Below are 17,229 nucleotides of genomic sequence, written 5' to 3'. Positions count from 1 at the left end.
ATTTATTCAGAGAGATGCACACTCCATAGACAGAGTGCAGACTGTCTGAGAAGGCAAGAGAAAGGCCACGAGGTGCGGGATTGGGTGTTTAGTTTAAAGTAAAAGTAGATACATGCTCCATAGACAGAGTGAGAGCCATCTCCAAAGGTGAGAGAGTGACAGGCCTCATTGTGGTTTTGATTTGCATTTCCCTAGTAATTTGTGGTATTGAGCATCTTGTCATATGCTTATTTGCCATTTTATATCGTCTTTGGGGAAGTATGTGTTCAGATCCTTTGCTCATTTTTTAAATTGGATTATTTGTTGCTGTTGTTGAACTTGTCCTATACTATCTATTCTCTTCACTTTTGTGGGAGGACATCCAGAAGGGATCTTTTAGTGTTTATACATTACATTATATGTACTGATGTATTTCAAATACAGCTTTTTAGTGGTATTCTCTAATAAGCCCTGTCACAATATGGCTTCTGCTAACCTTTGACCTTTATCTCCCTTGTATTCTTCCTTTTCTCTCCCTCTCCTCATCCCTCCAGACATATATGTTCCAGTCATACTTTGTTTCTCTAAACTGGTAAAGTTAGTGTATCTCTTTCCTCTCCAGGCCTTCACACATGCAGTTCTCTCTGTATGGAATACTTCCTCTCCTGTTTGAACTGTCTTCTACTCCTCTTCAGTTTAAAGTTCAGCTGTCATTTACTCTGGGAAATCATCTTTGAGCCTGCAAGTATAAACTCCTCCTATGTGGTGAATTTCCTTAATCATAATATTTATTAAGCTGCATTACACATGCCTAGTCTACTTACTGTTGGCCTCCCATGTCCTCAGGTTCTGCATCCATGGATTCAATCAATCGTACATGAAAAATACTAAGAAAAAAAATTTCCGGATAGTTCCAAAAAGCAAAACTTAAATTTCCATTGCTGAAAACTATTTATATTGTATTTAGAAGTATTTGCATAGCATTTACATGGTATTAGGTAATATAAGTAATCTAGAGATAATTTAAAATGTAAGGAAGGGTGTATGTAGGTTATATGCAAATATTATGTTATTTTATATAAGGGACCTGGAACCAGACCCCTGCAAGATACTGAAGGGACGACTGTACTGTGTCTCTCATAGTAGACTAAGCTCTGAGAGTAGGGATTGTATTGGTTTAATGTGTCATTGTATCCCCAGAGCCATAGGAGGCACTCAGTAAAAAGTTGTTGCTGTGAACACCAGTACCAGTATAATTTCAACAAATTTTTTATATGTGTAGAGCATTCTGGGTATAATACAAAGTTGAACACAAGTTCTTCATTAGATTTTAAGCTGCCTGAATAAAAGGAGAGTGAGGTTTTTCTCTTACTTTGTCCTACTCCACATCACCTTTTAATAGTGAGAACTACAGCCTGTTAAAAGATGAACTAAGGCATACTAAAAAGTTTTTTACAGTTTATTTGAGCAAATATCTATTCAAATTGAGCAGCACCAAACCAGAAGTCGTTAGGAGTACTTTGTCAACAGGAGCCTGAGGAGAAGAGGTGGAGGCAAAGCAAGGTTATTTGATTGGCTATATCTTAGGCAGTTGCTTTATTTGGGAAAGCCTACCTGTCTGTGATTGGTTGTCCTTAGGTTTTGATTTCTTAACCTTTAGGCATTTCAGGTTTAGGTTTTGGTTTGGTTATGCAGGCTACCATGGCATTAAAGCCAACTCAGTCTAATGGCTTCCTTGTTTAATTTAACAAGGCTAAATGATGTGATCATATCGGGTCAAAGGCTGATGAAAATAGAGCCTAGGAATATTGCTAATTTGACCTTGAAGCAACTGGTTAGATCGTGGTTACTGTCTTCTTTCTCATATCAGTCAGGGGTAGGCTAACTCATTATCTTAATCCCAATTCTTTCTTTTTCTAGAACTTTCACAGGTGGAATTTTCTGTGCAGTGTCAGTTTTAGGGAGACAGTTACGGTCACATTTTCTGGTGCTCTTTTTGTGTCCTTGTAGGTTGCAAGAGCAGCCCTCTCCCCCCTTTAAAAAACTTAAATCTACTCTGTCTCTCTGCCCCTGAAGACTGTTAAGAGTACTCTAACATTCTGGTTTGCTGTCACATTACTTCTGTCTAGCTCTGGGTCGTTGGGCCAGGATTTGTGTGTGTGTGAGTTTAAGTGCAGGAGTCTCTCTTGAGTTGATAGCCTCTTGCCCTAAGGCCACATTTCTGAATTGGAATAATACTGATGTTCTTATATTCTCAGCGCTTTATTTCTATTTCTTAGTGTAGCTTATCGTTATTGCCATCATTAAGTCTGTAATTGCACTGTCGCTTCATTTCCTTTATTGATTTTTTCTTTTAAATGTCTAGATTCTAAAGAATAAATTTGTATTGTAACCCAGTTTTGCTTTTTCGTCACTATTCATTTATATGCTTTAATTTTTTTGTATTATGGCTCAGCAGATTTCTACTTTGCATCATATGTATTTGTTTAATAAGTTTATTTGGTAAGATTAAGAGGTAAATAATGGCTAAAAATATGTTGTGGTGTTGGCAAAAATATGCATAACTGAGTAAATATAAGAATTGGAATAAAGAAATAAGCATAGAAAAGTTAATGTCCAGAGCAGCTTTGTGGGTTTGAGAAACACTGTACAAAATAAAAGTAAATTTGTAGTGTGTGTATTAAAATTAACAATTTTTTTTCTTTTGAGAGTTTGTTTGTATTAACACATTCAAATAAATTAGCACAGTTCACTACTGAAAAAAAAATCACTGATACCTTCAATTTAGGAGTGGGGCTATATATCTCAGTTACCTCAAAGTAGGTGTGAGCCAGAATGAATGGTACTTTTTTCTGTTTATTTCCCAGACTTGGGGAAACAATAATTTATTCAACACATATTTCCCTGGCACTGTGTGTTGTACAAAATGGAAAAAATAATTTGCAAGATGCTAGGGTAGTCCTGCAGGAAGATATAATAACAGTATGGGACAAAGTTTTCAAGGAACTTACTTTCTGTGTAGTCTGGAAAATAAAAGAAATATAGGAATAGTGATACTAAGTAAAAAAGATTTATTGCCTTTTAGGCTAGGTATTCATTTTTAAATATATCCTGTCTAGCTATCTCTGTAATATTCAGATTCCTGGTAAATTTGTGGGTTCTTGAATGTGTTTTCAGCTAAATGCACATCATTTCTAAGCAAAACTTGGGACTGTCGCTCTAAGGAAAAACTCACCCCTGTGTGTCTCCTCCACTCTCAGTAATTTATTACTACTTTACTTATGACACCAGATGTTTGGGCTTTTCTACACAGTAAGCAGTTCTACGACACAAGCTGGGTATCCTACAGTTCTGATACTGTATACTTGGAGGTAGCATCAGGTCCCACAGATTGAGGGCTGAGTCTCACAAGATACCCTCTCCTCCCCTGCTCCTTCAAATGCTAATCACAAATCTGGTGTCACCCTTGCTTTGGACCTTCTAGCTGTAAATCAGGTTTTCACTACTCCCTTCTCAAGTTTGATTGAATGCTAAAACAGCTCACAATTTATTACAAAGGCTGTAAAGGATACAAATAACAGCTAGATGAAGAGATACATGGGGTGAGTTTCGGGAAGGGTTTCGAGCACAGGAGCTTCTGTTCCCGTGGAGTTTGAGGTGTTCCTCCCTCCTGGCATGTGGATGTGTTCTTGTTCACCAACCAGGAAGCTCTCAGAACCCAATCCTTTTTGGTTTTCATTGAGACTTCATTTCGTTGGCATGATTGATTTAGTCCTTGGACGTAGGTGACTGAACACAATCTCTGTCTCCCCTCCCCATAGATTGGGGAGTGGGACTGAAAGTTCCATCTCTCTAATCTTGGTACCAACCTCTGGCAACTAGTTCTTATCCTTAGGGATGTTCCACAATTCCCCTCATTTACATATTCAGGTTTGGCTGAAAGGGGCTGTTACAGATAGGAAAGGACACCCTTATTGCTCTTACCACTTAAGAAATTCCAGGAATTTTAGGAGCTCTGTCCCTGGAACAGAGGAAGTAAGATCAAATATATATTTCTTACTATAAATCACAGTATCATAGTCTCTTGCTATTTATCCTAACCTGGTGAGTTAGGCTAGATAATATGAATATGCCTTTAGACACATTCCTGTTTAGCTGAGAACTTGAATTTTCTTAATTGTGTTGGACTCAGGGATGCCACCAGCCATTTTCAAAGCGGTATCTGCTGGCACTTGGCAGCTGCAACTTTATAGTCTCAAGGTCTCTTGTAATGATTACGTTTTTTTGTACTTTGTTAACAGTAATAAGTGAGACAGCTCAAGCTATAAATTCCCAGCAGAAAGCACTAGATTCTTCAGCCAAAACATTACTAGACAATAAAATTGCTTTAGATTAGATTTTAAGCAGGAAAAAGAGACATATTGTGGCCAGGAGCTCATTAGTATATGTTACTACTACATCAAAGTTAAAACCTACTTAGATAAAATTAGGCAGCTGGCTACAACAAGTCTCCTCAGAAGTGTTGAGTCCAGACTGGTTTTTGGGCTAGTCTCCTGAATTCCTCAGGGAATGAGATCTATTTTCCAAGCGTTATTAAAGCTTGGGTTTTCACTCTTCCTCCTAATTCTAATTGGGTCTGTTGCACCAAAACAATGTACCGAGGGACTAAGATCTTAATCATGCAAGGTTCAGTTCCAAGACTTTGAACTCGGGAATTATTTCCAACTCAGTGTTCATTTCCCAGATTGAAGCAGGACTATGCCCCATTTCAGCAGGAAGTGGCCAGAGTAGTTGTTGCCCCATTCCCTTAAAGATTTAGAGAAAGTTAAAACAGGAGTAGGGAATGAAACTACCCCCTGCCAAAATTTATGATTAGTCTCTCTATTTAAAACTTTAGTCCCTTTCTTGTCCTGCCCCTATTCCCCTCAGGATTGAAGAGCATTAAAGAAAAGGGGAGATTAAAACTGAGCAGTACCCTTCAGGGTCTTCCTGGATACTAACCTCACTAACCAGGGGTACTAACAATTTCCCCTGTTTCTTGTTAGTAGAAAAAAATTTTTTTTAGTCTCCTAGCCTTCCAAAGAGCAGACTGAAGCAGTTAATGAATGATTAGAATAATGGCGTCACTGGACTCCTAGTTCCTCCTGAAGGGTTAACAATCTGATGTACATCCACTGGTGGAGGGTGGTGACTGTATGCTGAACTCAATCAGAAGAATGTCCACAAGCTCATCAAGCACCCTACAACTCTTACCTCTAATGTTGCCTTTAAAAACCCTTACCTGAAAGCCATCAAGGAGTTCAGGTCATTTGAGCATGAGTTGCCTGTTCTCCTTTCTTGGTGCCCTGCAGTAAAAGCTGTACTTTTCTTGACCACAACCCAATGTCGGTAGATTGGCTTTGCTGTGTGTGTTAGGTGAGTGGACCCTAGTTCATTTTGGTTACAGCAGTTTATAGTCTTTATCCCACTTTCTGAGCACTCATGTACTTTGTTGTGTTTGTTTGATTTTGTTATTACTGGAACTTGCATTGGGTAAGGTGTTAAGTAATTTGTGGTATATACATTTTAGTAACAACTTCTAGAACACATCTGGCCTAAAAGGTTTTGGCAAAGCAATGTGGACCCCTAATAGTGAAAATCATCCTACATAGCCAAGTCTGTGTTTTTCTCACATTAGTAATTTTAAGATTCATAATGAATTTATAAATAACTTACCTGATCATTATTGTTTTAATTGATTACTGAAAGTGTTTTGGCTTTTAAGAGAAAGAGTAATAAATTAATCTAAGCTGTTGATCTTGAAAACTTACTTGGAAAATTCTTTTTTTATTATTTTTAATTGCTTTTTTAAAATTGTAAAATCTGAAATATTTCTTGGGGGGTTAAAAAATGGTTTTAGGAAACAAACTAGTCTTGAGAACGTAAGTTTGCCCTCCAATAATAAGAAAAATATTTTTCCCTTTGATTATAGTATTGTGAAAGCCATTTTCTATTTGTGATAGTACAGAAATCTTTCATTTATTAAGTCAACATTCTCTTGTTCCTGGCTTCCACAGGAATCAGTCTTATCAGCAGAAAACAAATGAAATAATGCAAGCTGAAAGTCACTTACATAGAAGAAGCTTTTCCCACTTAGTTTTTTTTTTTTTAATTTATACCCAGCCATATTGGAAAAAGAATTTCGTTCTCTTCTCAAAGCTACATAAGTAGCAATAAAGTACATTAGACGTAGTGGAGTCCATTTATTATGACTTTCTAGTAGCCTGGTACAAAATAGAATGAGGAAAAAGGAAAGCTTGTTGCCAGTAGTGTAGAAAACAAGTTTGACCATGAGAGTGGGAGAACTTATTAAAAGTTGGTAGAACGTTGAAGTATAGTAATTCTGATAGGAAATGACTGTGCAACTCAGGAGATGTGTCAATCTATTCTGCAGATTCTGAATCAGTGCTATAATACAGTGTTACTGGCTTTTGCAGTATTTGCAATTTGCAGTGTTTTTTTAATGCAATATTTGAGTTTTCTGAACTCGTTGATGTTACTTACAACAGATTTTTTAAAATGGTCAAGATGTCAGGAAACATGTTTTTAAAGGGTCCATTAAAATGGTTTGTAGTTCTATAACTCAGAGGGAGTGAACTTCCTGTATTTGTAGAAAAGGGGATTACCTGGAGCTTAATGCTTTCAAATGCCACATAAATGAGAATTTACTGAGATACAGATTTGATAGTTAAAAATTGAAGATCTCTTAAGCTTTGAACCAACTATTGCCATGTAAAATTACATTGGGATTTTTTTTCACTTTTTATTTTCTTTTTTTACATTGGGATTTTAGAGGATGGTTGTGGTATTTTTATTAAATTTTGTTGTAGACTCTTATAAATAGCAGGGATTGAAAATGAAATATAGGTTTTATTTGCTTCTGGAAATCTTAGTATTTGTTGTTTTCTCTTTTCCTTGGAATTGTTAGTTATATTAAAAATTGGAATATGTTATTTTTATGGAGAGTCTTACAGGCTATTGCAGGCATGCTCTTTTGTTTATTCTTGAAAAGACAGTACATGTTTTGAGTGTACCTTGCTAAGTGGGGAACTGACTGCTTGTATTACCGATGGTTATACAAAGATTTTTGTACAGTTCCTCAACACGCTGAATTATGAGGCTGTGTGAATGTGTGTGTGTGTGTAAACTCTAAGCTCCTTGATGTTTGTGATAATTAGTTATGTTTTGAAACTTCTATATGTTATGAATTTTTCTTGTATTTTACGTTTTATAGAAAATATCCATAGATCACCTGACTTTATAGTTACACCTTAGATTATTTACAGCTGAACCTTACTTAACCCCAAATGTGTAAGTGCTTAGAATAGAGTCACCTGTATAATTTTAGTTGCCCATTAATGGGAGCGGGTACTAATATTTGTTGAGAGTCTACTATTTTAAATAATAGTGTTATGAAGTTATTATTAATTACTATAACGTAATTTTGTATTTAGTTTGCTTCCAAATCTGAAGTATTTAACACTGACTTTGTTAATTCCTTGGATGTTAAAGTTTGCTCCTTAATGATGTAGTTTCTAAGTATTTCCCAGTTTTTCAGTAAGTTCTAAAGAATGTTTAAAAATCATTAAATAAAATTACCTATATTAGCGTTTGCATTCAGCTTAAATTTTGTTTAAAGTTAGAAATATCTTACAGTAAAACATTTTAAATAATCCTTTGTTTTAAGCAATATATTCTTGTTTTAGAAATACGGAAAACAACAGTAACTAACATACTTCAGATTGATAGTGTTAGCTGAATTGATGTTGAATGTTTTGCAGTGGTGACCTCTAGTGGCCTTGCAGTTTAAAAAATTGTTCTGTCAATGTTAAGTAATTTTTTTAGATTCTCATGTGATAGTCACATACTGATTGTTGAATAATTCAGGTAATAAAATACGGTCCCAGTGGGTACCTTTTATCTATATTCAGAGGAAAAAGTTATCTTAAAAATTAGTAAGATTTTGTTCCTCTGAATTAAGTAAGATTGGTTGTGGTAACAAATTTATAAAAGTTCATTTCTGCCTTACAGTGTGTTTATAGTAATTAATTCCAAGGTAATAATCTAGTCACTTCTATACTCTTGAAATCAAATAATTAAAAACATTAAGATTAGTTGACTCGGGCAAATTAAAAAATGAAAATTTATGGTTATTTTTAAAGTTTATCCTTTATTGAAGTTACTACATATTCCATTCTTGAACCTTTTTCTCCTCTTAACTAAAGGACCTAGGTCTTTGACCTTATCTTCACAATAAAGATATACTTCTTAAATCTAACTCTTAAGAGTGAAATTAATTTTTTAAGGATTTTAAAATTGTGAAATATAATTTATATTCAAAAGAAGTGTGTCAGATATAATTGCACAGGTTAGCTAGTTATTATAAAGAGAACAACCACACAGCACTCTTGGAGAGATCAAAAATTAGAGCACTGCCAGCACCCCAGAATCCTTAAAACTTGCCCCTTCCAAATTATCACTGTCTCCTTCCATCACAGGGGTGACCACTATCTTGACTTTTGTTTAATCTTTTCCTTGCTTTTCTTTTTTCATATGTTAAGTTTTTTTTTATATTTAAGCATGCATTTTTCACATGTATTAGTTTAGTTTTGCCTGGTAGTGAACTTTATGTAACTGGATCATATAGAATTCTGTCTTTTGTGTCTTGCTTTTTTTCTCAACATTATATTGGTTCATCTTTGTTATGTGTAGATTCAGTTTGTTCATTTACTTTGCTCAACCTTAATAGATAATACAAAACTTTCTAAAAAGGCTATACCAGTTTATGGTCCCATAAGTCATTTATGAGAGTTTCTGTTGATTCACATCTTCCTCAACAAATAGTATTGTCAGGATTAAAACATTTTTAGCCAATTTGGTGTTGTATTACTTTACTGTATTTTTAGATTGTATTTCTCTGAATGCTAATGAGGTTGAGAAGTGTTTAGTATCTTGATGCGCCATTTTGATATCTTATGACCTGGTATTGTCAGTCTTTTTATACTATTTCTACCAGGCTGGGTGTTTTTTTTTTTTTTTTTTTTTTGGTTATTAGGAGCAGATGGGAATTATATATATGAACCCATTCTCAGCTATATGTTTTTGCAGATTTCTTCTTCCATCTGGTTTGCCTTTTTTAAAAAAGGCTTAGAAATAGTTTTTAAAACTTGTGCTAAAAAGAAAATATTAACTGTTCTTAAGTGTACAATTTAGTAGTGTTAAGTATATTCACATTGTTGGCAAACAGATCTCCAGAATTTTTTCATCTTGCAAATCTGAAACATTAAACTCAGTAAACAATTCCTCTTTCCCGCCTTCCTCCTCACCTTGTAACTAGCATTCTACTTTCTCTGTCAATTTGACTACTTTAGATACCTCTTAAAAGTGAAATTACACAGTTTTTTTGACTGCCTCATTTGATGTAGCATATCCTGAATTCATGCATATCCTCATTCATGTAGCATGTGGCAGGTTTTCCTTCCCTTTTAAGACTGAATAATATTTCTTTGTATATACCACATTTTGTTTATCCATTCATCAGTTGATAGACACTTGTGTTGCTTTCATGTCTTGGCTACAGTGAATTAGGGCAGTTGTGAATTTGGATGTACAGTATCTTTTCAAGACCCTGCTTTCAATTCTTTTGGATATATACCTAGAAGTGAAATTGGTGGATTATACGGTAGTTCTGTTTTTAATTTTTTGAGGAGCCTCCATACTGTTTTACATAATGATTGCATCTTATTATAATCCCACCAACCATGCACAAGAGTCCAAATTTTTCCACAACCCCACCAACACTTGTTAATACTTTATTTTGAACAATTTTAGATTTACAGAAAAATTAAGCGGATTTTTGACAGATCTCCCATAATATGCTGTGAGGCTGCAGCCCACCCTTCTTCAGGTTTCCTGTTATTAACATCTTGCAGTAGTGTGGTACATTTGCTCAGTTAACCAATTTTGATACATTATTATTATTAATGTTTGTCCATAGTTTAAAGTTCATTGTGTTGTACTGGTTTTTCAGTTTTGGCAGATGCATAATGTCATGGATCTACCATTATAGTACCATATAGAACAGTTACACCATCCCTAAAAATTCCCTGTGCTTCATCTGTTCATCTTCCTTACCCCCAAGTGCTTGGCAACCACTAATCTTGTTGCTATTTTGATAGTTTTACCTTTTCTGAAATGTCATATAGTAGGAATTACGCAGTATGTACCCTCTTCACACTGTCTTCTTTCACTTAGGAATATCCATTTAAGATTTTTCCATGTCTTTTCATGGCTTGATAGCTCTTTTTTTTTTTTTTTATTGATGAGTAATGTTCACTTGTATGGATGTGCCAGAGAATAAACAAAATCCATTCACCTATTAAAGGGTATCTTGGTTGATTTCAAGACGATTATGATTAAAGAAGCGACGAACATTCATGTTCAGATTTTTGTGTGGACACAAGTTTTTTGGCTAATTTAAATAGGTACCAAGGAGCATGATTGCTGAATCTTACAGTAAGAGTATATTTAGTTTGTAATGAACTGCCAAACTCTCCCTAAAGTGGCTGTACCATTTTTGCATTTCCATCAGCGGTGAAAGAGTTTGTGCTGCTTCACATCCTGGCCAGTGTTTTGGATTTCAGCCATTCCCATGGATATATAGTGGTATCTCTTTCTAATTAGCGTATTCCTGATGACACTGATGTGGAGCATCTTTTCATATGCTTGTTTGCAATCTGTATAACTTCTGGTGCCTCCTGCTATGGAAGGTTTCTTTGGAGAAGGGTCTGTTCAGATCTTTTGCGCTTTTAAAAATTGGATTGTTAATAAGAGTTAGTTGTTAATAGTTGTTCTAAGAACTTCTGGTGTGTTTTGGTTACTAGTCCTTTATCAGATATGTATTTTGCAAATACTTTCTCCCAGTCTGTGGCATGTCTTTTCATTTTCTTAACAGTGTTTTTGCAGAGCAGAAGTGAAGTGTTTTCAATTTCTAATAAAGTGTAACTTAACCATTTTTTTCATGCATCATGTGTTTGGTTTTTGTATTTAAAAAGTTATTACCAAACTCAAGATGACCTAGATTTTCTCCTGTGTTACTGTCTAGAAGTTTTATGGTTTTGTATTATACATTTAGCATGTATTATTATATGCTTGTGTATAGTATATATATGTATATACACAGTGTATATAAGCATATATATATATTCATTGATCTGTATATATAGATATAGTAAGTCTTAAAGTCTGGTGGTGTCAGTCTTCTGACTTTGTTCTTCTGTGTTGTGTTCATTATTCTGGGTCTTTTGCCTTTCTGTATAAAGTTTAGAATCAGTTTGTCAATATCTACGAAATAACTTGATGGGGGTTTTTGTTGAGATTGCATTGAATCTACAGGTCACGTTGGGGAGACCTGATGTCTCAAATTATTGAGTCTTCCTATCCATGTGCATTGAATATCTCTCCATTTATTTAGATTTTTCATCAGTTTTTTGTTGTCCTCATGAGATCTCTGTGCATCTTTTTGTTAGATTTATACTTAACCTTTTAAGAGCTAATATAAATGATATTCTGTTTCAGTTTCAGTTTTCAAATTCCAGTTGTTCGTTGTTGGTATATAGAAAGGTAGTTAATTTTTGTATGTTATCTTTGTATTCTGAAATCTTGCTGTAATCACTTATTAGATCCAGGAGGGTTTTTGTTGTTGTTGTTATTGTTAATTCTTTGGAATTTTCTATGTAGACAGTCATGTCATCTGCAAACAGTCTTTTCTTCTCAATCTGTATAATTTACATTTTTCGGGTTTTTTTTTTTTTTGAAATGGAATGCTTCATGAATTTGCATGTCATCCTTGTGCAAGGGCCATGCTTATCTTCTTTGTACCATTCCAATTAAAATGTTTTTTACTTACTTGTTGCATTTGCTAAGACGTTGAGTATGATGTTGAATAAAAGTGATGAAAGGGGATAGCCTGTCTGTGTTCCCCATCTTAAGAGCGGAAGCATCTAGTTTTTTACCATTAAATAGGATATTGAGCTGTAGGTTTTTGGTGGATGATCTTATCAGTTGTGGAAGTTCCCCTCTGTTCCTAGTTTGCCGAAAGTTTTTGTCATGGATTGGTGTTTGATTTTGTCTGATGCTTTTTCTATATTTATTATTGTGGTCATATCCTTTTTCTTCTTTAACTTGTTTAGCCAATTAACAATAGATTGCATAAATAGATTTTCAAATGTTGAACCAGCTTTGCCTACCTGAAATAAATCCCACTTGTTTTAAAATTCTTTGTATATACTGTTGGATTCAGTTTACTTCAATTAATATTTTGTTGATGGTTTTTGCATATATTTTCATGAGAGATTATTGGTCAGTAGTTTAACTTTCTTGTGACATTTATCTGATTTTGATAGTAGGGTAAGGCTGGCTTCATTAAATGAGTTAGCAAGTATACCCTCTGCTTCTATCGGGTAGAATAGGTTGTATAGAATTGGTATCATTTTTTCCCTTAAAAGTTTGGTAGAATTCACTGTTGAACTCATCTGACTGAGCCTGGTGCCTTCTGCTATGGAAGGTTATTATTGATTCAGTTTCTTTAATAGATACAGCTCTATTCGGAAGATGTATTTCTCCGGTGTGAAGTTTGGTAAATTTTTCAAGAAATTGTTCTATTTCATTTAAAGTACCAAGTTTGTGGGCATAGAGTTCATAATATTCCTTGGGATCAGTAGTGGTAACCCTTCTTTCATTTCTGATAGTAATTTATGTTTTCCCTATTTTTCTTGGTTAGCTTGGCTAAAAAGTTGATCAGTTTTATTAATTTTTTCATAGAATCTTGTTTCATTGACTATTGGCTTATTTTCAGTTTCATTGATTTCTGCTCTAATTTTATTTTTTCCTGCTTGCTTTAGATTTATAATGCTGTTCTTTCTCTACTTGCTTAAGATGGAAGCTAAATTGTTGATGTTAGATCTTTTCTAATGTCTACATTGACTGTTGTAAATTTCCCCATAAGAACTACTTTTTCTGCATTCCACAAACTGTGGTGTTTTATTTTTGTTTCCATTTAGTTAAAAATACTTAAAAATGTATCCTGATACTTCACTGACTCGTGTTTTTCAACAGTGTGTTGGTTTAATCTTCATGTATTTTGAGGTTTTCCAACTATCTTACTGATTTGTAGTTTAATCCATTGTGATCCAATAGCTTGTATGAATGAAATAATACAAAATTACAAAAAGGCAAAAAAGAGGGGATGATAAAGAAGCAAAGAACAAGTGCAACAAATAGAAAACAGTTATGAACATGGCAGATGTTAATCCACCTGTATCAGTAATCACTTTAAGTGTGAAGTTAAAGCCAATTAAAAGACTGTCAGAATAGAGAGCACATTTGTATGATTTCTAATGTTTTATATTTGTTAAAGTGTGCTTTATAGTCCAGAATGTGTCCTGTCATGGTGAATGTTCCATGTGACCTTGGGAAGAATGTATATTCTGTAGATGTCAATTTCCTGATTTTCTGTATACTGCATCTGTCAGTTACTGATAGAAGGATGTTGAAGTCTCCAGCTGTAACAGTGGCTTAGTCTATTTCTCCTTGCAGCTCTGTCAGTTTTTGCCTCACATATTTTGACACGCTATTGTTAGATGCATTCATGTTAAGGACTTTTATACCTTCTTGATGAATTGACCTCTTCATCATTATGTAATGTCTCTCTTTAACCTTAATAATTTTCCTTGGTCTGAAGTCTGTTTTGTCTGAGATTAATGTAGCTGCTTCGTCTTTCTTTTGATTATTGATGTAGTAAGATTAACATCTACCATGTTTGTAACTGTTTTCTCTTTGTTGGACTAATCCATTCATCTGTTGATGGACACTTGAGTCACTTGCTTCTAGGTTTTAGCTATTATGAGTAGTGCTACTATTAACATAAGTGTACAAATAGAGCAGGCTTTCAAGTCTTCGGGTATATACCCAGGAGTGAAATTGCTGGGTTGTAGGTAGTTCTATTTTTAATTTTTGAGGAACAACCATACTGTTTTCCACAGTGGCTGTACCATTTTATGACACCAACTATACATAAAGGTTCCAAATTCTTCAAATTCTCACCAACACCTGTTTTGTTTGTGTGTGTGTGTCTGTGTGGTCTTTTTTCTTTTTTGTTGTTGTTATTTTTTAATAGCCATTCTAATAAGGGTGCTGTCTCATTATGGGTTTGGGTTTGGGTTTTTTTTTTTCTCCCATTCTCCAATGATTAATGATGTTGAGTGTCTTTTTTTTTTTTTTTTTTTTTTTTGCTTACTGGTTGTTTGGTTATCTTCTGTGGAAGAAATAATCTATTCAAGTCCTTTGCTCATTTTTGAATTGAGGCTTTTTTGTTGTTGAGTTTTAGGAGTTTCTATATAATCTGGATATTCATCTTAATCAGATACATGATTTTCACATATTTTCTGCCATTCCATAGGTTGCTTTTTCACTGTGTTGACAGCATCCATTTATGTGCAAAAGTTTTACATTTTCATCAAGTCCACTTTGTCTATTTTTCATTTTCTTACCTGTGTCTTTGGTCTTATATCTAAGAAATCATTGCCAAATCCAGTGCTGTGAAACATTTCTCCTATGTTTTTCTTCTAATTTTATAGATGCAGGTCTTTGATCCCTCTGGAGTTAATTTTTGTGTATGTGGTTAGGTAACAGTTCAACTTGATTCTTTTGCTTGTAGATACTCAGTTTTCCCAGTACCATGTATTGAAGAGACTGTTCAATCCCCGTTGTATAGTCTTCAAATCTTTTTGAAGGTCATTTGACCATATATGTAAGGGTTTATTTCTGGTTTCTCTATTCTGTTCCATTGTTATATATGTCTGTCTTTTTGCTAGTAGCATACTACATTGATTACTGTTGCTTTGTAGCATGTTTGGAAGTCAGGAAGTGTGAGGTCTCCACCGTTGTTCTTTTTCAAGGTTGATTTTGCTCTTTGAGGGCCCGTTGAGCTTCCATGTAAATTTTAGGATGGATTTTTCTGTTTCTGCAAGGAATGTCACTGGGATTTTGATAGGGATTGCACTGAATCCATAGATAATTTTGGGTAGTATTGATATTTTAATACTACTAAAATTTCCAATCCATGATGTGGAATTGTTTCCACATATTTATGTCTTTAATTTATTCAGCAACGATTTTTAGTCTTTTTTATACCAGTCTTTCACCTCCTTGTTTAAATAACTAAGTATTTTGTTCTTCTTGATGCTATTGTAAGTGAAATTTTTTCAAAATTTCCTTTCATGATTGTTCATTGGTAGTATAGTATAGAGTTCATTTATTGAAGTGTTTTTGATTTTTGTGTGTTGACTGTGTCCTGGTATTTTGCTGAGTTTGTAGTCTTAGCAGACTTCTGTGGACTCTTTTGGGTTTTCTACATCTAAGAACATATCATCTGTTAAGAGAGATAATTTTACTTCTTCCTTTCTAACTTAGATTCCTTTCATTTTTCTTGCCTCATTGTTCTGGCTATGACTTCTAGTACTTTGTTGAACAGGAGTATTGAAAGCAGGCATTCTTGCCTTGTTCTGATTTTTGAGAGAAGGTTTTCAGTCTTTCACCATTGAGTTTGATGTTTGTTGTGAGTTTTTTATATATGGCTTTTATTATATTGTGTTGGGATAGTTTCCCTTTACTCCTGGTTTGTTGAGTGGGTTTTTTTTTTTTTTTTTACTCATGAATGTGTTCCATTTTTTCATATTCTTTTTCTGCATCAATTGAATGGTCATATGCTTTTTGCCTTTTATTCTGTTAACATGATGTATTATATCCATTGATTTTTTTCTGTTAAACCATCCTTGCATTCCAGGAATAAACCTCACTTGGGCATGATTTGTAATCTTTGTAATATGCTCCTGAATTTGATTTACTAGTATTTTGTTGAGAGTTTTTGCATCAGTATTTATAAGAGATATTGATCTGTAGTTTTTTTGCGGTGTCTTTATTTACCTTAGGCTTTTGGGAAAATACTGGCCTTATTGAATTAAGGAATATCCCCACTTACCTGGAAATATTTTAGAAAGATTGGTGTTAATTCTTTAAATGTTTAGTAGAATTCACTAATAAAGCCGTCAGTCCAGAGTTTTTCTTGTTGGGACATTTTTGATTACTGATTCAATTTCTTTATTACCTATAGGCCTTTTCAAAAAAAAAATTTTTCATTATTCAGTCTTGGTAGGTTTTGTTTATAGATTATGCAATTTGTTGGTATACAATTGGTCATAGTATTCTCTTATAATCCTTTTTACTTATGTAGAATTGATTGTAATGTTCCCACTTTCACTTCAGAGTTCAGTAATTTGTGTCTTTTTTCTTAGTTCAGATAATAGTTGTCAATTTTGTTGATCTTTTTGAAGAACTAAGTTTTGATTTTGTTAATTTTTTTGCCCTGTTTTCCTCTTTTCTATTTCACTTCTCTACTTTAATCTTTATTATTTCTTTCTTTCTGCTAGCTTTGGGTTTAGTTTGTTCTTGTTCTAAAATTCCTTAAGTTTTAAAGTTATATTATTGATTTGTGATATTTTTTGCTTTTTAATGTAAGCCTTTATAGCTATAAATTTTTCTTTTAGCAATGCTCTTGTGGTGTCCCTTAAGTATTGGTAAGTTGTGCTTTCATTTTCATTTTTAAGTATTTTCTAATTCTTTTGATTTCTTTGTTCTGTTAGTTGTTTAAGAGTGTGTTTAATTTCCGCAAATCTGTGACTTTTTCAAATTTTCTTTCTGTTACTGATTTCTAACTTCATCCATTGTGGTTACAGAAAATTTTAAATGATCCATTTTAAAATTGATTAGGCTTAATTTGTGGCTTAACATATGGTCTGTCTTTGAGAATATCCCATGCGTATTTTAGAAGAAAGTTTAGTCTGTTGTTGTTAGGTAGAGTATTCTGTATGTGTCTTTTAGATCTAGTTGGTTTATTGAGTTGTTCAAGTCTTTTATTTCTCTATCTTCTGTGTGGTTCTTCTGTTACTGAGAGTGGATTATTGAAGTCTCCAGCTATTATTATGGAAATATTTTCCCCTTTAATTCTGTCCATTTTTGCTTCATATATTTTGATGATCTCTCATTAGTTATGTAAATATTTATAATTGTATTTTTTTGCTGTATTGAATCTTTTATTGGCATATAATATCTTTTGTCTCTCATAACCTTTTTTGATTTAAAATCTGTTTTGCT

At 33.8% G+C, this 17,229-nt stretch overlaps 1 protein-coding gene and 1 pseudogene across 3 annotated transcripts in view; one reads left to right on the top strand and one right to left on the bottom strand.

Annotated features, from left to right (window-relative positions):
• STRN3 (striatin 3) overlaps positions 1 to 17,229 on the top strand; it is an 88,481-nt gene that overhangs the window by 21,460 nt on the left and 49,792 nt on the right. The window lies entirely within an intron of this gene.
• LOC116664501 lies at positions 11,830 to 11,942 on the bottom strand (annotated as a pseudogene).

This window comes from Camelus ferus, chromosome 6 (assembly GCF_009834535.1).
Source record: "Camelus ferus isolate YT-003-E chromosome 6, BCGSAC_Cfer_1.0, whole genome shotgun sequence".
In the NCBI taxonomy this organism is placed as follows: domain Eukaryota; kingdom Metazoa; phylum Chordata; class Mammalia; order Artiodactyla; family Camelidae; genus Camelus; species Camelus ferus.
Note: the sequence above shows the minus strand (reverse complement) of the source record. Positions and strands in the feature narration are given on the sequence as shown.